Source organism: Balearica regulorum, chromosome 8, assembly GCF_011004875.1.
Source record: "Balearica regulorum gibbericeps isolate bBalReg1 chromosome 8, bBalReg1.pri, whole genome shotgun sequence".
Classification (NCBI taxonomy): Eukaryota; Metazoa; Chordata; class Aves; order Gruiformes; family Gruidae; genus Balearica; species Balearica regulorum.
Window position 1 is genome coordinate 12,743,836 of NC_046191.1, and position 23,510 is coordinate 12,767,345.

The 23,510-nt window shown below is 45.2% G+C and overlaps 1 protein-coding gene across 22 annotated transcripts in view; it reads right to left on the reverse strand.

Annotated features, from left to right (window-relative positions):
* Positions 1 to 20,617, reverse strand: part of PTPRF (protein tyrosine phosphatase receptor type F) — a 389,399-nt gene extending 368,782 nt beyond the window's left edge. For 14 of the 22 annotated variants that reach the window (XM_075759646.1, XM_075759642.1, XM_075759645.1 and 11 more), the window contains exon 1: positions 20,205 to 20,358. The gene's annotated coding sequence lies outside the window, so the exon portion shown is untranslated. Of the gene's footprint in view, positions 1 to 20,204; positions 20,359 to 20,460 lie in introns of those variants that run through there. The other 8 variants (XM_075759639.1, XM_075759628.1, XM_075759625.1 and 5 more) reach the window with 4 other exon arrangements.
* Positions 20,618 to 23,510: the final 2,893 nt, after the last annotated feature.

Below are 23,510 nucleotides of genomic sequence, written 5' to 3' on the forward strand. Positions count from 1 at the left end.
CTAGCAAGTAAGGGTACAGAGACATTTTAATGCAGTAATTAACACAGGATATAGGATTGATTTTAAGGGACCTGACCCAACGTCCACACAAGTCAAAGGGAATCTCCGCACCAACTCAGCGGAAATCACACCAGATACTAATAATCATCTAAATATTAAAATCCCTTACAGTTATACCTGCAGATAAAAAGCCTGTCAAAAAGTCGACACAATCTGCCAGTTTCCCACGTGAAGGCTTAATCCCATGACTAATTTTTACTTGCATAGCACTCTATGAAGTGCACTTCGCTGATCCTGCAGAGGTGCAGAAGATGCTCAGCCTCAGAAGGTTCTACGAGCAAGGCAGGATCAGCCTCAAAGCCCACCCAGCCACCACCCACCTGTTCCAGAGACACTGAGGGGCTTGGGGGAAGATGCAAGAACCTCCAACAGAGACAATACTGTCTACTTCAGTTTAAACTTCATCCTAGTCTTTTAACAGTTTGGGATTGCTCAAAAAAAAAAAAAAAAAAGTGAAGCACAGCACTCTTTCTTCTTTAAATGTTTTCACAAATCCCAATATAAGTATCTAACCCTCTTTAAACTTTAAAACCTGGCCTCCCATACAAACGCCTGCTAAGGTCTTCCTGCACACACCATAAAAAGGAGTTTCTTTTCACCCATCTCAAACTGACTGATTTCAAAGTGTTTCAAATTTCCTTTCTATCTCACAACACAAGAACAGTCTCCTGACCTATATTCCCTAAATAATTTATTACATTCTAGACTTCTTATGCCCCTTCTGATTTGCCTTTTTTTGATGCAAAACAGTTCAGCTTCTCTTCATGTGAAATCTTCCCAGCCACAGATTATTATTGTCCACCTTTCCTAGCCTCTCTTAATTCCTTATGTAAAGCTCCCAAATAAAATTCAAATAATATTTTAGTATTTACTTACAGACTATTACTGGAGCTTGAGATCTGAAGAACTTCTGTTTCAACAGAAGCATTTTGACCAATTTGGAGGTATAGCAAATTATATTTTTATTACTTTAAAAATTAGTAACATTGATTGAATTACCCTGAGTCAGTCTTCTATATTGATAAGATCAGAAAGTTACCCAGGGAGCAGTTTCAGACAGATTAAACTGCTCCACGTGGCTTAAGACATTGCTTATATTGTTGCTTGCAACATGTATTTGCAAGCATTTCAAGTACTATAAATATTTTGCATCATGCTGTGAATGAGTCAAATGCTGTTTTCCAGACTAAAATAAAGAAATATACAGTGTTTCACTTCCCGAAGCAGTCTGTGCAGCAAATCATTAGCAGCTACAAATAGCCTTTGGAATGAGCAATACAGGTGGAAAGGGGCAGCTGTGAAACCCTGTGTGCAAGCGCTGCGGCTGCAACTCCACAGATCAGGGAAAGGAACGTACCTGATGGAGGACCTGTGAGCCAGAACATAACTACCAACACAAGATACCAGATGCGTAGCCCACAATTATGCTCACAAACTGGGCAACCACAAAGCACTCCGGAGGAGAGAGTAGAGACCTCCTCAGATGTACCAGTGCTGATTCTGCACACACACGCACAAAGGCACAGTGTAAGGGGCTGGAGTACACCTTCCAACCCTGGTCCCCCCAGCAAGCCCAGGACAACAAATGACCACACATAGTCTGCACGTCTTCAGGGACTCCACTGACAGGCAAGTAGTCCCTGTTCCCATCTTTAAGCAGAAGTCAAAACACTCGTTTGAACTGCAGGTGTCTGCAAGCAGTGTGACATGCACACACAACTCCAAGGGTCCCAGAAGTCGTGTATTTCAGGGGAACAGAGATTCAGCACACCCTGCCAAGCACAGCCTCGTACCAAGGCACTCTGCCAGCAGCTCTGTGCCCAGGATGGGGCAAGGGGCAAGCAGAGCTCTCACCAGATGCTCTTCAGCATCATGAGAGACACCCCTGCACCAAGCACAGGCAGAGAACGTCCTCCCAACCACATCACTTGGGTTGCTGCTTCCCAACACAGCCTCTAAACAGATGCTGTTGTCCACTGTGAGAGCTGCCGCGTATTGCTGTTCTGGAGCTCTATGCCACCAGGACAACCAACCTTGAGATTCACCCACAGGGTCTGGCTGCCCACCCAACCAGGAAGCTTCTGCTCTGAAGCACAAGGTACACAAAGGAAAACAGGTTCACCGGTCTGTTCCAACGAAACCCAGTCCTGGTCTTGAGGAGAGAGAGGCTTAGGACAAGTCCTAATCTGGAGAGAAGGCTGACTCTCCTCCAGGTACAGACTTCTCCCAGGCTCCCAGCTAAGGAGTTTTCTGCCTGAGGCCACAATCTCCATGGGATAACCCTGAGCACAACACTTCACAGAGATACAGCATGTCCAAAGCCATGCCCCACCAGCACGAACAGAGGAACACCTTTAACCGTATCCAGTGGGCCCTGAGGACCATGAGGCAAGCATAGACCGACCCACAGAGCCCTGGCAAGCTGATAACCACCGCCGGGCAAACTGTCACCAAGCTCAAGGAAATGCCAGTTTCTTCCATGCACCCCAGGGACTGAAGACCATTAAACACGCTTGGAAAACATCCAAAATACCACAATGATCATGAAAGAACAAAGATCTCATCAGAAATCTGTTCAAATCTGCCCTCAATAAAATGCAGGTAAAGGTTTGGATTTGTTATTTCTGGCAATGCACCAAGGAGTAAAATAAAAAAGGCTATCGGGCAATGTGGAAGAAATGACTATATTGCAAGTCACTCATCATGAACCAGTTCCCCAGATGAAGAAATGAGCCAGTGCAAATCCCAGGTAAAAATCAAGTTGAGAAGCCATGACTGATGCCTAAGCACGCCGTGACTCCAGGCCATATCCCCTGCAAAAAGTAACTCCTGATAGGGTGGCTGTGGGAGAAGTTCAGGGAGCTAAACAGTTGTCAAAGTCACAGTATGACCCGCTCCCCTCAATGAATAGTTTAAATTTTGCAAAGCTTTTGTGACTATGACCAAAATAATTTAAAAAAAAAATGTGCATCAAGAGAATTTTATTTTCCACCACTCAACAAATTTCCATTTATGTAGCCTGCTTTACCTATCCACAGTCCTAACACATACCAGCCAAGAGCTAAACAAAATGTGCTTTTTCTACAGTCATCTTCTATCATCAGTCCTGCCTATATTCATACTGACATTTTCAAAATCCATCATAAAAGTTACGAATGTTTCTCACATAATAGAACACTTTCCTCCATAAACTACACAGTAATAGAATTAAGCTTTAAAGAAGAAATAAGATTAGGATTTCAAACAACATTTTAGTAAAGACTTTAAAAGCTAGGACACCAGAAAAAGAAGTTGAGGAAAATAAGTGAATTATTTAATAGCATCACTCCAGAAGGAGCTTTACTGCGTAACTGTACTGAATAGAGGAGCTATTAATGATCTTCAGCTAGTTAGACACACTGAATTAGCACTGGTTTAAAAATTAATTGTAAAGCTTTCTGGGAAAAAAAAACCCATAACAACAAATTCTAAATTTGTGAGAATCTAAGACACTACAGTAGTGTTGAAAAGTAGGCCATAGATATGCTTATTTACACAGCCTTGCAAAAGCAGGGAAATTTTCTAGTCCTGTAGGAAGTGCTACTGACCTGCCTGTACTAAAATGATAATGGAAAAGTCTACATGACATTTCGCTGGCCTGTCCACAAAAGAAAAATTATTTTGACATGTAGCACTAGACAGAAGCAGTAGAACAAATCTCTTTTTAAATAGGTAAGGTAGAAAGATCTACCTAGAAAGATGAAGATATTTGCAGAATAGTTGGAAGTCATTAATTTTGTATTATATTTTTTAAAAGTAAACACATTTTTTCCAATCAATCTTGACTGTTCGTTCTCTTAGAAGAATTCAAACACAAATTGTTATCCTCTAACATTATTGCTCATAGATGTCCAAGATGTTCACAAGGTAACTCCCTTCAACTAAAAGAAGATCTCTCTTTAATTTTGTATAGTGGCCTTTTTTTGCTTCTTATCCAATAAAAATACAAAGCCCTGAAGATCATAGCTTCTCACAGCCTTGGGAGGGGGGTGTCTGATGGCAAAAGGAGGTGGCCTAAGGCACAATTCATCTGTTTTTAAAACAAACGGGCACATTTGCAAACATTGCTCTTTTGCACACACTAATAACGTGTTAAGACATTGATCAGCATTTTGTACACAAAAGCTCTCATTCTAACAAAACAGAAAACAATTCACTTTCACAGAAGCAGTTGGCTTTCACTACTCACTGGGCAAGCACCATCTCCACACTATCACCCACAGAAGCCAAGGAAGAAACTGCTCCAGCTGTAATTCCCATCACCTTCCCTTTCTCAAGTCCTTTTTGAGAAACACTTCCTAACCCTCCTCTCAATGCCAAAGTTGGTAAATAACTTCTGCCCACCTGCACATGTAGGTGCCCTCTTCACTCCAAAGCACCCCAAGACTACCGCGGCAGGTAATGACACCAATTAGGTGTTTCTGATGGCAAGGAGAGTAGCAGTCTCTACCACGTTGTGGAAGGTAGCTCCACACTTACATCAGCAGCGGTCTGGTTTTGCAAGGGAGGTTACCACCACTGCAAAAGGGACTGCTCATGCCTGTTTGGGCACTGCTGCCATTTACCCCATGCTGGCATCAAACCCTTGAGCACCATTTGCAATCTACTTAAGCTCGCTAAAAAACTGTGAAGACTGCACAGAATTTGATAGTTTTGTATTATTGAGCTGGAGCCTTCCACAAGTTGCTTTAACAATCACCAAAGTCATTGTAAGCAAGGGAAAAGGGGTGGGCTGTGCCCTGGGACATCTGAGTTACCTCATGGCTTGCTAGTGGTGAACAGGAGAAGGCCTGGCTCCCTTCTCTCAGGCTGTGCAGTCCCATCCCCTTGGGCATTCGCTGCACCTGTGAACTGCGTTAATCCACTAACTAGCAGAAAGTTTTTCAGCTGTTCCCCTCACCTCCCTAAAGTTATTTTTCTGCTGCTTCAGTGAAACGGCCCAACACCAAAATAGCATAAGGTAAGCCACAGCAACTGGGAACAGGAATGGGAAAGCAGCAACTCCCCCTTGTTGCTTTCAGCTTTTGCCAGCTGCAGTTTATCTATTCATTGCTATTGCTCAAAAATAAGTTCCATGGAAAAGGCTTTAGTGCAGAGGGCTTGCCCTATGTTAAGCAAACTGGGGACACAAAGTTCACAGAGTTCATGGCAAAGCAGAGGACACAAACGTAAAAATGGATGTGCTGGGTCACACCACAGGTCCTGCCAGCCTAATACCCCGTCTCCAACACAGCCTGTAAGCACAGGGCTAGAGAACAGCACTTCCACCAAGCACCTTTGTAGCCTTCAATACTTTCACTTAGGATTCCTTAGACTGGCTGATTAGTCCACTGAGTAGTCCCCAGAAGACCTCTTTCGGGAGTTCTACAGCCTTACTGACCCTGCGTGAAGAACCACTTCCTCCTCTCGGGGCCTGAACCTGACTCCTACAAAGTTTAGTTGACTTTCCCTTGCTCTTACACTGGGAGATGAAATAGCTAAATCCTCTTCAAGCTACTCATGATTTCAGACCTCTGTCACATCCTTCTTCAACCACCCCTTTCCCAGTCATTTGTCACGTGGAAGCCATTCCAGATCTCTAACGACTCATGTTGCATTTCTCCACGCTTCTAGCTGCTCTATATTCTTCTTGAGATGAAAGGAAGGGGAGATGAAACAGTATCTAACATATGGACAAACCATGGATTTAGACATGGCATAATAATGCTCTGTATCTTATTCTTTACTTTCATAGCATTTCATAAGATTTGATATGCTTTCTTTGATCATTACTAAGCACAGAGCTGATGGTTTGATGGAACTACTGTCAGTCTCAAGATCCCACCCTGAATGCTGACAGTTAACCTGGAGTCCGTCATTTTGTACAAAAAGTTCAGACAGTTTCCTGCTACCAATGCAAATCATCTCACATTTATCTACACCAAATGCAGACATCACACACGTTATCCTTTTAAGCAGTACCAGGGACCTAGAAAACATGTCACATTCTTTGAGTTAAAATCTGCAAGTTACATGGATCACTGAAAACAAGCCAGCAATAATAAGAAATCCTGTACTTGGGACAAAAAAGTTGCTGAAGCACTCAACTGCAGAGAGCGTGCAGGATAGAGCAGTCCTACCAATGGGGCTGCACACATAACAAGGAGTTCCTTTGGGCTTTGATCTTTTAGCTATTTGAAACCACACAAAAGTTGAATAGAAGAGGTACAAGATCCCAAAGGAATCAGATTCCCCACTTCTCTGCGGCAAGCTTCTAAAGTTCCCTTTTTATGACCACCTTTACCAAAATAAATAAATCGCTTCTAAGTAAAAAAAAAAAAAAAAAAAAGTAAACCAAGGCATTTCCACTCAATTCCTTTCATGTCTTTCCACCACCTCGTCTAGAGTCACATGCTCAGTCCTGACCTTTCCGGATTCTCCTCTCTGCCTCGCCACACTTATTCAGACTATCAAATTCATTTAGTGAAACCATCCTATCCTTTCACACTTGACTCTTTTCACAGACAAGCAGTTCATTTTCATGCAGACCCACTTTTAACTTCAAAAGGTTGCTTTGTACCTCAGCTTCTGATGTCCCTTGTTTAAAACACTTTCAAATAAGGATCTGAAAAGCGTTGTAGCTGGGAACTCTCGGCATCTTCTCTGTCCCTCCTCAAAAAAAAAAAAAATATCCACTGTTAAACAAAGCGAGAGGCCACGCATCCGCCCAGGATTTCTGTAGCTTGTCAGCAGCTCTTGTAGCTGGCCTGTGCACATCCAAGGTCACAGCCAGTGCTCAGAAAACTGAGCCTGCGGCTGCCAGGCTGGATCGGTCTCCTGGAGTTACCTTCACAGTGACACTTTCCTTTACCTTAAAACTCTTCTGAAGCCATTCATTTCCACTTAACCCACAGCAAGACAACCCTCCTGAGAAGGTCTCGCAGCGTCAGAAGGCAGCGTGACAACCTGACGAACGCCCAGCGCCATCCCCTCCAGCAGCTCCGCACCCCAACCAACGCAACAACGCAAACCCCTCTGCCACGCCATTAATGGAGAAGCCACCCTGCAAACACGTTTGCTCCTCACAAAAGACAGCACTGCAAAACCAAGCGGTGCAAGTTATTTCACACAGAGCCAAACTACTTTGTTTTCCTTTCTGATGACTCAGACAACTGCATTTCCCCAGGCAGGCACAGAGCAACACTGCGCTGCCCTCCTTTACCAGCAGCACCCAACACCGACAGCATAGCTGATACCGAGCGATGAACCCTCTGGTCCACAAAAAGCACTTTTTACCAATTCAGAGATGCTGTAGCTATCATGCAAAAACAATTCAATTAATTAACAAGATTATATGCAAACACATAAAGCAATTAGGTGAAAAGATACAGCAGAAAGTCTGCCAAACTTACACCTTTTAAGCACACCTAGAAGCTACATTTGTGTCACAGCAAACTACCATAAAAACCAATGTAATGGCTCTATTAATCAAAACATTTTTCACTTTGAGACCACAAATACAGGAGAATACTTGTTCATAGCTCATTTCAGAATCAAAGTTTAAGAACCATTTTCGATTTAAAATATTTATAACTCAGTAATTTCAGGTGAGAAAACCATACTGAAAAAGAGTTGTACATTACACTAAATTTCTCACTAATTTTCCTGTGAAACATTTGAGTGTCCAAAAACTGACTTTTAAGTTAATTATACACAGTTTGGACACTCCAAAGTCAGGAATTCAGAGCTGAATCCCGTCTAGTCACTCACAAAACCTGTATGATGAAAACACATTATAATCATGTTCTTTTCTTGCCAGAATAGACAAAAAGCTACTATCTGCATTTTTAAAACCACATTTGAATCCCAAGAGTGTTTGAGGTTTTTTTGTACTAGCTTTTTCTCCCATAAAACTTACTAACCATACTTCTACCAGCACAGCTTCAGCAATGCATCCAGAAATGCACCACGCAGCCATTTCCTCCTTAATTTCCTCAGATTTTAGTGAGGACAGGAATTTTACCTAGTCATGATACAGAGAGTTACCACAGATCTTCAGAAGAAGGACAAGACTGGGTGCTTCAGCATAAACACCTGCTCCCCTCCTCTTGAATCTAAATGAAAATACAACAACTGAAAGCATCACTGGTTTTACATAAATTTTGCTTTCTTCCAGTAGACATTGCATAAAAACCACAGCAGTTAAAAAGTTACAAAGTCAAAACAATTTTCCAGCTGGCAGCAACACCCATTGAAAAACAAGACTGGTGCAAAATAAAACCATGTCTTTTGTATTAAAATACTGGTCAAGCTGCTGACAAGGAGACAAATGAGCTTTTAAACCATTAGTGTACACTCATATAAAATTAATAGCGATTCTATAGAAAGAAATTTGGATAACCGTGATATGCCTCTTCCAGTGCAATACTTCATTTTGATTTTTTGAGAAGTTATTAAAATTGGACCATCACAGCTTGCTGGAATTTCACTTATTCATTATTGCAATGTGCAGTTAATGCAGAAGATTAGATTAGGTTTTGACAAGCCTTTTACACTTCTCAGGGCAGCATTGCTATTTCTGCTTAGGTTAGTAACTTTATCTACCAGCTAACCTTTATGGTGTTGACAATCCGCAATTAACAATTTTCTCCCCTGCCTCCAACCCCCTCCCCTCTGCAGCCGATGCTGCCGCAGCGACTTGCATCCCCAGCTCCTCCCGGGACCCTGGTTCAGCAACACCCCCAAATGCAGCCACCGTGCCCCCCACGCACGGCTCCCTTTCAGGATCGCACAAGACTTGGCAGGAGCAGCAAAAGGGAGTAAACTCCAAATGGAGGAGGCCATCACCTAATGAAACATGACTAACAGGACTGCTGACTGTCCAAATATTTAACTGCTCTCGAATGTTGTGGGTCAGGTGGGTTAATCAAATAAACTTGCATATCCAGAGGGGATTGTCTGTTGTTTGTGTTTTCTTTAAGTCCTTACCTGACTCTGAAAAACTACGAAGCTCTGAGCAAACATGAATACTTGTATACAAAACCCAACAAAGCAGACATCAACAGTTTTCCATCATGAGCTGAACACATGGGAAAGTTCTTCCAAAAGAAATACTTTAGCTGAATAACATGACAACTCTCTTCAGCATACAAAGGCAGCACACGCTGATGGGAACTGACAACACCTACACCAGGTACCTGGAAATACAACCCATGTCACAGCACGCAACCACACCGTAAGCGGGAATCTAACACACATTGTGTCTCCGAGACTTAACCATTAAAAATTATCAGAATAAAAAAACACTAATACGGATGGACAAAATAGATGCAAAGTATTTTCAATGTACAACAATGGCAATGAAAATAAATCTAGGATTAAAATATAGCTTAGTTTCACCGATTTCTAATAGCATTTGTCTCCATTCAACAAGAATTTATCCACCATTTCAACCTGATAAGAATTTAATTCTAGGTAATAAAGCTTTACAAATTGAATTCAAAGGAAAAAAAACAGCATTTCCCAATTATTTCCAGAGCTCCACAACTACTGATTTCAACTAAAGGAACAGGGAAAGCTGCCACTACAGAAGCAGAGTTGACATACGACCCCCGGATACAGTGGCACTAGCAGACAGCTATAATAAAAATCAATATTAATTCCGCACACTTCTGTTTTGAAAATAAAGCAATGAAATTCCCTCATTCCCACCTGCCAAAGGGACACAACTCAGACCAACTTCGTCAGCAAGGATTTCTAAAGTCTTTCTACAGGCATGTAATGGATTCCAAGACTGAACGCGCACTGAATGTTCAGTGAACCAAATAATTTTTAATAGATTCCTCAGGGGAGTTTATTTTATATTTTTAAATCACTCCAAGACCTTGGAATGACAACCTGATTCAGAGGAAAAGAAAGGCTAATGTTCATGGGGTGGGGTATTGTGTTTCTTTCAGGGTTTTTCTGAAAGAGGAACAGTTCTGACCCACTATAATTTCTTGCTGTGTATTTCAGAAATGTCTTCATTTCTACAAACCTCAAACTTATAAAATCACTTTTGAAAACATACACTGAGCAATGTTAAAGTTCCTCCTTGCAGAAGTACTACATCGGCAACTACAGAAAGTTGATCTACCAAAAATTTGGGAGGAATTAAAAATCGGAACGAGGCAGCTCACCTCCTTCAGCTTTGGGTGCAGAAAGGTAGGCACGGACAGCATTAACAAAACGATCAGGCCCAGATTTGAAACCCAAAAGTAGCAGAAATTAGACCAGTTTGTAGATTTCGGATTAGCCTCCCTTTCCCCCACCAAACCAATGCCCACCTTATTAGCAAGGCCCCTAGGATGCAACAGCAGATTCAGCACGAGAAGCAACTGTCCCTTCAAAGAGGAAATTTTTCCAGTTGTATGATTAATCACACAGGAAAACAAGACGAGGAGCCTCAAGCGCTGCCGTCGTTAGCATGATTTCAGCAGGATTAGGCAGAGTGCGATGGAGGAAAAGCCTCAGACAATGAGCCCTTTCATACACCAGAAACAAAACCTACCGTTAATCACACCAGCGATTCAGTTTCTTCCACTAATTCCTAATCAGACATCAACAAATAAAGCGAAACACTTATTCTTGTTTTAATTCTGTGAAACAAACACAAGTGAATGGAAGTGCTCAGCCCGCACTGTAAAAACGCCATCACCCCTCTGCCTCCTGATGAACGGGGAGCTGCGAGATGCATGAAGGGTTGGGAATGGAGCTCTTCCATAAAATCCGTCCACGGAGAAGTCCAGAGCAGAAGATTTAGAGGAGTGCTGCATTAACAAGCGAGAGAAACTTCAAAGCCAAGAGACGAACTCAGTCAAAACCCTTCTCCGTACAAAAGAGACCTTGAACCACAGTCATTAGAAAAAACATCTGGTGCGCCACTTTGATTTTCAACATTAGTCATTGGACAGAAACAAAACATCTTTTTTTTTTTCTTCCCAAAGCAGCAAGTAATTGCAAATCCACTTCTACATATAACCTATCATTTATCACCTCATCAGTGACTGCTTGAGTCTGATGGAATTAAACACTCAAGTGAGGCAGTTTTTGTTAAAAGCAATAATTACATTGTTACTAGAATATACAAATAGGTAATAAAAAACAAAACCAAATCTGCCTAGCAATATTTTTATGCACTCACAGAAATATTACCAGACTAGAAGCAAGCAACATTATAATAATTAAAAAAAAAAAAAATCCACTTCCACCAAAGTATAGCTACTTCTAATTTAAAACTTCACCCACAGGCAAAAATACATAAATGATTAGCATTATAGTGTTTATTTTAATTACACTGTGCAACAAGACTCCAAGAGGCTGTTAACTCACTTCAGATACGAAGAAAGCCAGTATCGGAGAGCTCATCCCTACACAGTTGTGTCAGACCATCCTATCACCTAAACACCAAACCCGGTATGTCTGCATTTTTCATAACATCCAAAACCAACATACAATAGAGGTATCTGAAAAAACAAACAAACAAACAAAAAAAAACCCCAAACCACCCAGGAGGTCAGGAGATCCCTCACCTGTTCCTTGTAGACAATGTTTAAGAGCATCAAAAAATCAATGGTTTTCAAAGCACAACTCTTCAAAGTTTAAAAAGGAAAAAAAACTAATTCAAACTTACATTCACAAATGCTTTCCAGTAGCATAACTGCTATGCAAGGTATTCTTTAACACCATACAATTCATGGTGCCTGTCCTGAACACCTAATGATCTAAACAAACAAAATACAGTTCATTATTTCTAGTGTATTAAAGATGGGTTTTGTCACTGCAGTCAAGTTGCTGATCCCAGTAATTCCATGCAAGTAATTTTAAGACAAAGGTTTGCCCATCTATCTAGATGGTTTTGGCCAATGAAGAAGCCTTTGATCACTCTTTAGTAAAATACTTTTCTTAGAAGATGCCCAGCTTCCTGACACCGGGATGGGGGAATCACTAGAAGAACACGACAGCCTGCTGCCACGTAACCCTTCAGAACTCTCCCTTTTTATAATTGCGCTTATTCCTTCCACAGACATAAGCAAGAGATTGGCACTGAGGTATTAGAGCAGCACACTTTATGTTGTTGTTTACAAAGAAAAAGCTTCAGGTAAGAAACATAGTAGGGAGCTGAGCACAATTATCAGAGGCAGCAGCTTGCTCCGACAGAGCTGCCGGAGTTTTCTCACCAAGGCACACGTGTTACACTTCTGTGCGTTTCTCCCACACACAGGTGAAAGCTGCCCCTTGCCATCATTCACAGCCTCAGCTGCAGATCCAGACGGCCAGGAAAGTCAGCAGCAAAGAGAGAAAAACAAAGTGTGATGTTCACTGGCAGGAGGTAGGCATCTCTCTGCAAAGGACAGTACCTGCCCACTCAAAGGCAGGGGCAGTGAGAGCCCACGCTCACTTCAGTCTCATCCCAAATCCAGCTCTGAATAACAGCAGCTAAAATCATGGCTATGATACAGGCTTCCACGAGCTCTCCCTGTCTTGACCTGTCTGGGTGAAGAAGTAGGATCTGGTACTACGACCTGTGCTAAAATGGACCCCCTGCCACGGGACAGACTTCGAGAAATTAGGCTAATAGAAAGGCTATTCTAAAATGAGTCCAAAGACCCCAAACAGGTAGTCCATCATAACACTATGCCCAAGTACAAAGTGTAGTTTTACAGGCTCCAAAGATGTAGCAGAATCCAGAGAAAATTCAAACCAACAAGAGCAGCACCTCTGCTAGCAAGAGTCTTCAATCTCACAAGCATATTGAAGGTGACAAACTTTCCTTCAAAAAGTTTGTAATTCTCCCTTCATGCCGAGAGGCAGAATTAAAGCAGTACCTCTACAATCTGCCAAAATACTTGTCTCCCTAGCTGTGATTCTTCAAAGTTTGCACTTATTAATTGGAAGCTATCCATGAATAAGGCTATACTGAGGAGACAGTCAATATCTAAAATGCACGTTCAAAAAATGCATGCTTCCTCCTCAGGTTAAATAGTAAAAATTGTACTTGTAAACATCTATGTACTAATGCAGAGATTAGAATACATAAGACTGTAAAGGAATTTTGGCAGTGCCCAAGTACAGTCTCAACAAAACCAATGAGAATATATATTACAAAATTATTTCCACGCCTTCTAGTTCATAGGTTTAAGAGACTCATTTTCATTGTTTGTGGTAATTATGTTTTATATTTCACTGAACTTTGACATGGAAAATGTATTATTGGATTTTGTGTGCATCTTCTAGTCAATTTGCATAAACTTGCAAATTCTGTATTACAAGTAGTTAAAATACAACGGACAGTACATTCATAAGTTACAGGTTTTTCCTTAAGAGAAGTGAATTATTATTGATTCTGCAACAACTAAACCTTTGATCAAATTTGGCAAAACAAATGTTACTTAAGATATAAGCAAACATAACTCCGTTGTATTTGAAGAAAACAGTTTATAAAAAGGCAACATCACCAGCCAAAAACACAGTCACTTTTTTCTTCTTTTCCCCCCATCTTATGTCTTCCAAGTACATAACACCTCAACATCATCTTAACATATTGTGTCCAAAAGGATCCTTTTTACCTCTTTTCTATGGTTCTGCTTCAAGGTAAAAGATCAGAAGCACAACATCTGCCAGGTTAAAAAAAAAATATTTTGAAATATATACCCTAAAATCCAAACACTAGACTAGCCTTTTTCATACTTCTCAGACCTAATTGACTTTCCCAATTAACAATCCTATCAAAATATGTAGAATCAATTAGGTTGGAAAAGACCTTCAAGATCGTCAAGTCCAACCGTTAACCTAACACTGCCAGGTCCACCACTAAACCACGTACCTGAGCACCACATCTACATGTCTTTTAAACACCTCCAGGGATGGTGACTCCACCACTTCCCTGGGCAGCCTGTTCCAGTGCTTGACAACCTTTTCTGTGAAGACATTTTTCCTAATATCCAATCTAAACCTCCCCTGGTGCAACTTGAGGTCATTTCCTCTTGTCCTATCACTTGTTATTTGGGAGAAGAGACTGACATCCACCTTGCTGCAAGCTCCCTTCAGGTAGTTGTAGAGAGCGAGGTGGTCTCCCCTCAGCCTCCTGCACTCCAGGCTAAACAACCCTCAGCCGCTCCTCATCAGATTTGTGCTCTAGACCCTTCACCAGCTTTCTTGCTCTTCATTGGTGCAGAAAATCTAACCTGTTGATATAACAATTACCAAAACTCCTCCAGAAAAAAGAGCCACAGAATCATCCCGCTTCCACCCCTACTCACAAAACCCTCTAGAAAAATAACGGCTTTTCCAAAACACCATAAGACTTAATTTTGTGAGGAAGTTTAACTGAAGAATCAAGTACCGTCCCATTAAAAACTTCCCGTTCCTGAAGACAGGAGAGAAATTACAAAGGACAAGTGCCTGGCTGCCTTCAGCAGCGAGAATGACACACAAGAGAAGAATCCATACACTGGAGGGATAAAAAAGCAACCACACTATGTGGATCTCATAAAATAGAACAGATGTGATCTTCTGAATATACACATGCAATTCAGTGTCAAACACTACACTTGCAGGAAGGAAAAAAAAAAAAAAAACCACAAGGAAGAGAGGCCTACGAAGCCAATAGATAATTCGTTGCCACGGTCAAGCACACGCATGTTTTGTTTGGTTTCAAGTAATGATGGGATTTCCAGCACTGATTTTCAGAGAGCAATGCCACATGCCCAGCCTTCACATTTTTTTTCCTCTGTTCAATTTCATCTGACAACTCTGAACTATAAACTTCTTGTGCCAACCTAAATAATTCCTCTCTTTCTCAGTAAGGCTGGAAGAAAGTACTTACCCACTTGCCAGCTGCAGCTGAAATTTTGTGCCAAGAAATAAATGTCTTTTGGGCAGGTTGTAAACTGGAAGCTTCTATGCCTGCTGAAGGACAAGAATAAGAGTGGACTACCCTATCGCTTCCCAGATTAATGGTATTGCTGTATTTCATCTACACAGTGGATTGCACTTAATGAAAGCATCCAAACAGAGCTACTTCCTCCGAGTACCAAGCCCAGGTATTAGGAGATGCTTTTTACGTACATTGCTCCCGTCCTCTGCTCCAAAAATCCTAACTTATTTCTGTATTTTTGATCTTAAGGAACATTCTCAGATAAGAGAGTCCTTGAATTGAAGGAGCAAGACCTGTTTCATCTTTTTTTTTTTCTCCAATAAGGCACAGGTGTATATACACTGTGTGCATGCTGACATTAAACAGCAAGTGCTCCAGCTTCCCTTCCTTAGCCTCTTTTCACAGCCCGAGGAGGTTTTGACCTTCCTACAGAGAGCAAAAACACTCGCAGGCACTGGTCACTACAGCTCTCCTGACCACCACAAGGCAAAGACCAATGATGTGCACGACATCTTCCCCACAGCCCAGAAAGACAACAATTAACAGAGAGCAGAAGGGATAGGGTTTGTGACAGAATGGATTACAATCAAATTAGAAATTAAAAGACAAGGTTGTGAAGGGTTTAAAGTCTTCCACCTAGGGTTGAGTGGATATCAGGTTCCTTAGCTTTGCAGGCTAGGCTTCCCCACAGGTGTTTCGTCAGGCACCCCGGCATCCACAGACGTACAGGCAAGACACACAACGTACCAGCACGAGACCTTGATACCTCCACTCCACCGTCTTCCCTATCCTCCTCTTCCCTGTCCTCCTGCCAGCTTGCACGGGCTTCCCAGCTACAGGATGTAACTGCCTGTTTACACATCCTGGGTTTTTTGCAAGGGGCTCTCCAAAGCTCTGTGAAGCTTCTCATAATAAATCACTATCACAAAGTCAAAGGCACAAATAAAACCTGTGTTGTTGCAGTGAAAAGCAGTCTTTTCCTCTTTAACCTACAATCACGGGCACCTTTCCCATGCTGAACATCGTCCCGTTTGCATTTTGGCAGTGACCTGAATTTTATATTCACACAAATGTTGCCAAAATTCTGAAATGCCAGTTAGAAACTCAACTAATACAAATTTGTAAAGATGAATACATATACTGCTAAAAAAACAAATACCCTCTCCTATAGAAAAAAGAAATAGAACAAATGTTAGTAAATGCACATAAACAAATCACGATGACGTACGTTAAAAGAAACAAATGTCTCAAGGCATGCATCAGTACCATGAACTTGGTTTTTAATATACAGAGTAGTTACATCTCTATCATCTTCACAAATAGAGCCAAGCAGCGCTTGTTCCCTTTGCTCATTAAAGCTCTACAACTGGTGCCTCCTGTATGCCCACATGTACCATTTCATTAAGCTCACTTGACATTAGATGAAGAAAGAGTACAAGAAAATTGCATATTCCCTGCCTAAAGTAAACTTGTCATTTAAACCTTGTGTATAGATAGAATTTGATACAGCACTGGCACAGTGAGTCATTCGTCAGTTTTAGAGTTTGCACGACAGTATTCTTACATATGTTTTGCAATACTTTCCAGTTAGCTACCACCCCATGTAATTATAAGTTTTTACTGGAAAGGAAGCATGCATTTTGGATTTGAACACTGCACTAAGATCTGTAGAAACAAAGCTTACTTCTATGGTCAGATATTGAGCAAAAGTAAATCTATGTAAGGAGCCTTCACAAACTGTATGAAAGGTGAAAGTCAAGACATTGCTTTTAAAAGAGAGTAACAATGATGGTGAGTATCGCAAATATTTCTCAATCAATTCTTCCAAACATAAACATAAGCAACTCACATGTCAGATTTCTTCAAAAGCTGTTTCTTAGCTACGCAAGTTAAAAATGCATTCATTCAAAACACTATATAAAACATCCAGTAGTTACTACGAGTGCTTTACTTGAAAATAATAGGTGATTTTACATCCTTCTATACTGGGGTGAGATAACACATTAAAAATTTTCCCTACTGTCTTACCTTCACCTTTTATTTTTAAGTTGCAAAACAGGCATGAGTAATTTAACTCTCAGCCCTGGCTTCTAAGAGGCACTGAAAAAAACCACTGAAACAGAAAGGTTTGTCCTGGTTAACACTACCAACAAGATCAGCTCGGACTCTCGCCTGCTGGCATTCAGCTCACTCCAATGCTTTATGGGGAACTTTGCAATCCTTCAAAAGGTGCAAGTCCCAACTTTAATTTGCACACAGCCACATGTTCGCTGCTCGGGTAAACCTCTTTAGTCAGTTTTTTAAAGCTGGTTATTATTATTATTATTTTCTACTATCTAAATTCACGTCAAATGGATCTACCGAAATCTAGATCTCCTGCTATCTGATAAAAAGCTGGAGAGAAGCACCCTTTGCACAATTAAAGTTAGCTGGTTAAGATTCGAGAACAGGCAGCAACAACTGTGGGTTTTTTCCTCCCAATTGCATATACTATGACCTACAAGAAACATTTTCTGCTTAAAAGTAATACTTAAATGGAGATCTATGGCTCAACGTTATCACAAGAATTGCACTTACTTGACAGTCTGCTATTAGCCAACTCCATTATCGCTATTTGCAGTTTTTAAATGTACAGATTCAGAAGTAACTGTACAAAGCCTCCATTACAAGTGGATTTATGGAAAGCCACAGCAATAATCATCCTCATTAAGCATATCTTCCCACAGCCCTGCATTATGTGGACACAAAGAGGAAAACATTTCTTCTCCGTTACCCACAAGCTTAGATCTTTCTCCTTATAATCACAAGCTTTGACTGTCTTCTCTGCTTTTGCCAATGACAGTTATCTCAGATTCCCAAGAGCAGGACTTAGTTTTAAAAAAAAATAAAAAAAATACCTGCACACCTCTCAACCCACAACCAAATGCAGACACAATGTAGGACAGCTTCTACTTTGATTTTCCAGAAACTGACATTTTCACTGGCAACATGCATGAGAATAAAATGTTGTGTGTGGCTTCCACTATTTTACAAACAGCCCCAACCAGTATTTAACCAAGACATTTATGGAGACATACATGCAAAGAAGAGGGCAGATGGCAATATTTGTAACTAAGCTGAATTATAAAAATCTCTTGAGCTGAAGTGATGCATTAACTCTTTGGCCATAAGCTGTTTTAACCCCTTCGTCGTGCTGCATCCTATTTCAACGACCAGGACGCATGCCAGTGACGTAGGCTAAGAAACTTGCACATTAAGATGGTCGGTTAAAGGCAGAAACCGAGAACTTAAATAATTCCACTCTGTCGCCCACCACACATTCAGAGCACAAACCGGCCGTTTTGCCACATGGATTTTACTTCTCACTTTCAAAGTTCAGACTGCTGATCGTGCGCTTCAACGTATGGATATCTATTACTCCTACGTCCTCAGCCCCACAGCGAACCACCATGGCAGAAATAATAAAATCAGGATTAAAGTACACTTGCTCCCTCCATAAAACCATTCTCATGAGCCACGCATTTCCTGCATTATCTTAAGGAGTGCAATGGACTTTATTTAAAATGCTGTTTTTAAAGCCACACTGGCAGGCTTGGAACAATCACCCAGTAACCAGACACAGAGATAAGTCATTTGCAGCACAGGACCTCAGTAATCTCAAATTAAATTTGTCATTTCTCTAACATTTACCTTGAAAAATGAACAAAGGTAGTTATACAAGCAGCATAAGGAAACTCTATGTGCTCGCCGTCCCTGCTCAAGTTAGCTGCCTTCAGAGATCTCTAACCCAGCAAATATTCAACATAACTTACGTCTGAAGCTTTGATTATCCAGTTATCTTCAGACTAAATCAGTTTTTATAGCTCAATTCTACACTTCACAAGAGAACATTTTATTTGATACTGACAACACAGCTTCATTTGGTTACATCTGAAATAAATACAAAACTCCAAAACGCTTTAAAACAGCTGCCCCAGTCAGTCTCCTGGAAACAGAGCACATCTTTTCCACACAAGAGGTCTGCGGGAACAGATCTTTGTTCAACAGAGCGGAAATACTTTCTTTCATTAAATTTCATTTACGCCAGGTATTTGAACTGCTCGAAGTTGGGTCTTAAAACAGTTTCTGGGTGCCGAAACCACCGGGAAAGCAAACACACCCGTTTGCAGCATTCGCCTTCAGCTTCAACTCCCGCTCGCCGCAGGCTGCCTGCGCCCACCCCAGCGCCCCTCCACACGAGCCCGGCACTCCCGGGTGTCCCGCGGGGGAGAACCGCCCGCCCCTCCGGGCACCCCCCGGGGCTCCCGACCAGGCAGGCCGCCCAACAGGTTGCGGAGACGGCTGCGGGACAGGAGCTGGCCCCGGGGAGGCTGAAGCAGCGATCCCCCGGGAGGACGGGCAGGGGAGAAGAGGGGGAACTCCGGCACCCCCCCCCCCCCGGTACTGGGAGCCCGCACCCCGCGCGGAGCTCCCCGCCCGCTCCCGCCGGGGACCCTTTGTTCTCGCCACCCAAGACGACGCCGCCCGGCGGCCCCGCGCTCTCCCAGGCGGCGGCTCGCCCCACCGCGGGGTGGGGTGGGGGAGTGAAGGCGCGATCTGCCGCCCCCCGCCGCCCGGCCCGCGCCCCGCTGCAGCGCCCTCCCTCCTCCCGGCGCGGAACGGCCAGCACCAGCCGCGGGGAAACGCTTCGGGCCGCTGCCGATCGCCTCGCGCCTCCCCGCGCGGCGGAGGCACCGCGCCCGGGACGCCCCGCGGCGCTGCGCCCCGCGGGACACGGTACCCACCCCACCCTCCCAACCCACCGAGGGAGCACCGCCCGCCGGGGCTGCCCCGAGCGCCGCAGCCCGCCGGGAAGGTCACGCCGCGGCGGCGAGCCCCGCGCCCCCGGCACCGCGGCGCAGCGCCGGCAGGTGCCTGGCTGCTCCCCGCTGACCCGAGGAGGCCCCGCGGGACGCAGCCGGCGGCCACCGGCCACCGCGTGGCGGCCCCGGCGGGTAGAGGGGGGCGGGCCCGGTACCGCACGGTGGCCCCCGCGGAGCACCCGGGGCGGCGGCGGGGCCGAGGCGGGCGGAGGGGCCGGCGCTCGGGGGCGACGATCCGCGGGGCTCAACAGGCGGCGGAGTTTGGCGGCTCCCCGGGAGCCGCTTCCGCAGCGCCGGGAGCGGGGCGCGGGGCTGAGGGGAAAAAGCACCGCGGCCGAGCCACTTACCGAGGCTCCGGGGCTCCGCCGCCCGCATGCTGCCTCCGGACGCCGCGCGAGAACCCGCTCCGCTCCCTCCGACCGCCCAGCGGCTCCGCTCCCTCAGCCTCAGCCGCCGCCGCCGCGCGGGACCGCGCTCCGCGCGCGCCGCCGCCGCCAGCCCGCCCCCGCCGGGGCCGCGCGCCGCTCCCGCCCCGCCGCCAGCCAGCCCAGCCCGCCCCGCCGCCGCCGCCGCCGCGCCGCCACCTGCCGCCCGCGGGCTCACCTGGGCTGGGCTGGGCCCCGGCTGCCGCGCTCGGCCCCGCGGCGAGGCGCGGCGAGGCACGGCGCTGCTCCCGGCCGAACCCTCCCGCTCCACCGCAACCTCCGCTCCGCTGCGCTGCCCGCCCGCCCCCTGCCCGCCGAGTCGGCCCGCAGCCGGCGGGCAGGGCCCGCCCCGGCCAGGTGTGGGCGGGCGGGCGGGCGGGCGGGGGGGGGCGGCCCGGAGGGGCGTGGGAAGGCGCGGCCCGGGGCGGGCGCTCGCGCGGCGCCGCCGGAAGGACCCGGCCTGGCAGCCGGGGGGCCCCGCGCCGCCCTCCCCCGCCGGCGCGGGAGCGGCCGCCCGAAGGCCCGCGGGAGAGAGCCGGGGCCCCGCCGTGCCTCGGAGGGACGTCCCTTTGCCCGCGCCCGGTCCCTCCGCTCGTAAACCCGGGTCGCTGTGTCGGTCAGAGCCGAGGTGGCCCGAGGGCCGCCGGCGGGAGGTGGAACCGGTAGGTGCAAGGAGCGCCCGTCGGCAAGGCGGACCGGAGCCTTCCCTACCCCCCCGCGAGGGTCTCCCCGTCTGTGGCGGCGGCGGGTGAGCGCCACGCTGAGACCTGTTGCGATTTATGATGGGTTTGACCGTGTTGTGGCTGCTCGGAGTTGTTTCAGCCCATGCAATCAGCGAGCGCGCTGCTGCTTCAGCTGCTTAATTACTCCAGTGCTTTCTGCTTCCCCGTCCAGTGCCCTGACTTAAGAAATCCCCAAACCGAGGATGATTTTCTGCGGCCTCTTTAGATGGCGGAGGGGTTAAGGTAGTCAACTGCACCGATTGTGTTGGTGCTCTTTGGCTCCTTGCCCAACCCTTCCTAGGCGCTGGGCTTGCGTCAGCACGGGCAGCACCACGGTGCTCGGCGGTTTCGCCCTGCTGCCGTTCTCCTTTGCGCTGTACTGGGGTCACTCTGCCATTTCCCATGGCATGTCGATATTTTTCCCCTCAGTGGTCTCCAGGATTTCTCCTCGTGCATGGTAACTGTGTTCCTCTGAGGATCTTTTGCCGTTGTCTTCCAATCTCCATTCAGCCAGGGCGGCGGTAAGAGTCAAATACTTCGCAGAAGTTCTTCCCCTGCCCCAGCGTGGTTGCTTCAAGCACTCTGAGGAGCACTGGGCTTCACATTCCTGAATTCGATGCCTGTTTGCTTGTGCGTCACTCGCCTCTGCCCTAAACTGAGCACCTGAAGCCAGTCTTACACCCCAGCCACACGGCGGGAAGCTCTGGCACTGAAAGCCTTTGGTTCTGGGGATTTTTTTCCTTCCTACTCGGTATCCAAATTTTGCTGCAAAACAGCCCTTCTGTGCATTACACAGCGAGGCCACGGAGCTTAGAGTAAGTGGTGCTGGCCAGGTGCCACGCAGCACTGCCAAAGTGCCCATGGGCTCCACTCTCCGTGCTAAAATTTGGATCTGCTTCAGGATGCTCCCGAGCACAAGACCACGGGGAAGCCGGGAGATCCCGACTCCAGAGCGGGGATTTGCGGAGCCGCCAGAGCTGCTCCCCCGGCCCGCACAGCAGCCATGGTGGCAAGTTTAAGGTCAACCTGACCCCTGTTCATTCTCTGTGGAAGCGACAGGTTTTTGAAGTTTGCTTGAAAAATGGAAGATTTGTGGCTTACTGCTCCTTTGCTAATCTTGTCAGATGCTTAAGAACTTTTGAGTGGAGACACTGAAATGTTGGGCCAATCCACGGGACAGATTTTTGAGATATTTTTAGACACCTAAAGGTGCGGGTTCCTAAACACCTTCACAAATCTGGATTCATGTGACTGACACAGAGCTGCTTCATAAACTTTTGATGCCCTGGAGCTTCTAGCCGAGACTTGCAGGTAAATGATTGTCCCATAAGCGTAAGCCATTAATCATCTGAATCACGAAACAAAGAGTTTTCACATACAGCTACCACCCAAAGCTCGGTATTATTCCCCTGTGCACTCCATGCCTTCATGACGTAAAAACTTGGAAGACTATGAATAGTGTGAGTCCAATAGGCGCTGGTGCTTTGTGCTTCGATGAATACGAGGCGGCCAGTTTGTCACCTGAGGACTCCGCAGTCACGGGGCACTGCTCCTCAAAGCAAAGGCATCCACTTCAGCAGTTTGCAGGATACACTGGCACGTTGTCACCAGAGCTGTATTCTGGAAGGAAGCGTACAAGAGTCCTAAAGTCCTGACATTGATCCGCCGCTTTATATATAGCACCCTGTTGTGTCATCTCGGTAGCTCTCATGGCTCCAGCCTGCCCAGCCGTTTCTGTAGTAAGCTTTTTGGAAAGCAAAGTCACGGTGTGTATTTGCTGTACCTGGTTTGGAGGTCACTGCTCCTGGTAGCTCTTCCTTCCCTTTGATCCAGCTCTTCAGAGCAAATGTACACACCCGTAGTCTTGTGATGTGTGCCACTTGATAGCCAGCTGACGTATAGATATTGTGGGATGAGTTTTGCTTGCCTTTAACAGAATAAATTGGTATAAAATCAAAAGACCAGGATTCTGAATTTTTTAAGACTTGTCAGAGCAACTTCCCTTTTCGTTTCAGGTGTTGCTAAACTTGCTAAATACTCTGGATTGAATCTGTAAGCTGCAGAGCCTGTCGGAAGTTCATGCTTTCTCCAACTGTTTTTTGGTTTTTTTCTTTGAGGGAATATTCTTGCTGATGACTTTTTCTCACCTGATTTTGTAGTAATTGTATATTGTATTCTCAGGTCTCCTGGTCTGATTCACAAGTGCCTAGTGCAATGCTCAACTTGGTGCTCATGTAAGATAATACATCTCCATCTGTAGATCTGCTTGACAGCACAGCTTGAGGACCATATGGCCATGACTCTGACTGCCCACCATTTTTTCAATATTACCCCCAAGACTTTTTTCATTTCCTTTGTAAGACAGGATTATTAGAATACTCTTGTTTTGCTCCAAATAATAATAAAAAAAACCAATCTGTGTTGGCCATTTCTGTTCTTCTCCAATTGAAAGAACTGCAGCCTTGGAGAGACAGCCCTGATGCTGTCTTGTCCACAGCACTAGGTT